General features: G+C 56.1%; 1 protein-coding gene across 1 annotated transcript in view; it reads left to right on the plus strand.

The window, feature by feature from the left end:
- Positions 1–1,424, plus strand: part of AKNA (AT-hook transcription factor) — a 46,621-nt gene that overhangs the window by 602 nt on the left and 44,595 nt on the right. The gene's annotated exons all lie outside the window — the stretch shown is intronic.

Genomic DNA, 1,424 nt, shown 5'->3' on the forward strand with positions numbered 1-1,424 from the left:
CAAGGAGGGAGCCAGGGACATCTGGAAGGCCTGCAGATGCAGCCCAGCTCCTGAGGATGGCAAGTCACAGTCGGCCACGACCGGGCATCTCTTCCCTTTCTCCTGGGCCTTTGCTGCTTGAGCGAGCTGGGGCAGGGAGGGGGCATGAAGAGGGGGTGTGGTTGGTGCTGCTTTGTGGGACACAGCTGGTGGGAATCCTTTGAGAATCCTTTGAATCTGTGCCATGCCAGCTGGGGGGGGGGGTGGAGTAGCGCTGAGCCCAGCAGCCTGGTCTTTTTGGAGGGCCCAGCTACTTGATATGGGGGGGGCTTCCTGTCCCTTCTTCCCACCCCTTAAGCCTGACAGCCTTGGTTTCTGGGTCTCGGCTTTGAACCCCTGGGCTGCACTTCCTGCCACGAGGTCTCATGAGAGCCCACTATTTCTCTGTGCCTCAGGTTCCTCATCTGGGTGGTGTCAGGGTAGAGGCAGAAGCTGGAGGGTACCCTGGATTTCCCCGGTTGGATGGGAAGGGACTTCTGAGCGTATAAGGAGGTGGTGCTGGGCTGCGCGGCTGTGCCAGGCAGGGAGGACCTGGGAGTCTGCGCGGTCCTGAGTGACTGGGCTATGAAGGGTAGTGGCTTCGGTTTTGGAATGGCCAAGCGGGCAGAGATGCCCTGTAGGGTGGTGGAGAAGAGAAGCCCATGCAGCCCAGGAACTGAAGGAAGGCACCTCGGAGGTCTGCTAGACCCTTGGGAGAGCCAGAAGGCAGACCTGAGGAGAAGATTGCAGGATGAGGGGGTGGCAGCTGGGACTTCCTTGATGGACCAGTTTCTTGGGGCTGGTGGGGACCCTGAAACTAACAGCCCTCCTTGTGGCGACTCAGTCCTAAAGGGGTAGCCGGCCCTGCTGACATGGTGGGAGCCTTCACCAATCCCCATGGCCTTTCAGGAGCAGCCCTCAGCCCCTGCCTTTGTCTGGCATCCCAGGACCCGTGCCAGAGTGCTCCTTCAAGTTCAGTCATACTTTTGGCCTCCATTCCTTTGCCTATGCTGTGCTTTCTGCCTGGAGTCACCCATTCTTCTCCTCTAAATCCTCTTTGTTTCTCAAGCCCACCTTAAAGCTTCCTTCTCCAATAAGGATAGCCTTTCTGTATCATAACACCCCCGCTGTTAGACATTTGGGATCAATTTTACTCCTTTCTGTATTCCCTGTGTCTCAGGTAGTGTGTGCCTTATGGGTGCTCAGTATATATCTTTTCTTGCTTTTCTTTTCTTTTTTGAGTGAGTGTCTCACTCTGTCACCCAGGCTGGAGTGCAGTAGCATGACCATGGCTCACTGCGGACTCAACCTCCTGGGCTCAGGCGATCCTTCTACCTCAGCCTCCCGAGTAGCTGAGACTGCAGGTGCGTACCACCACGCCCAGCTAATTTTTTTTTTTTTTTTTT

This window comes from Carlito syrichta, unplaced genomic scaffold (assembly GCF_000164805.1).
Source record: "Carlito syrichta isolate Samal-C Ts95f unplaced genomic scaffold, Tarsius_syrichta-2.0.1 Scaffold302868, whole genome shotgun sequence".
NCBI lineage: Eukaryota > Metazoa > Chordata > Mammalia > Primates > Tarsiidae > Carlito > Carlito syrichta.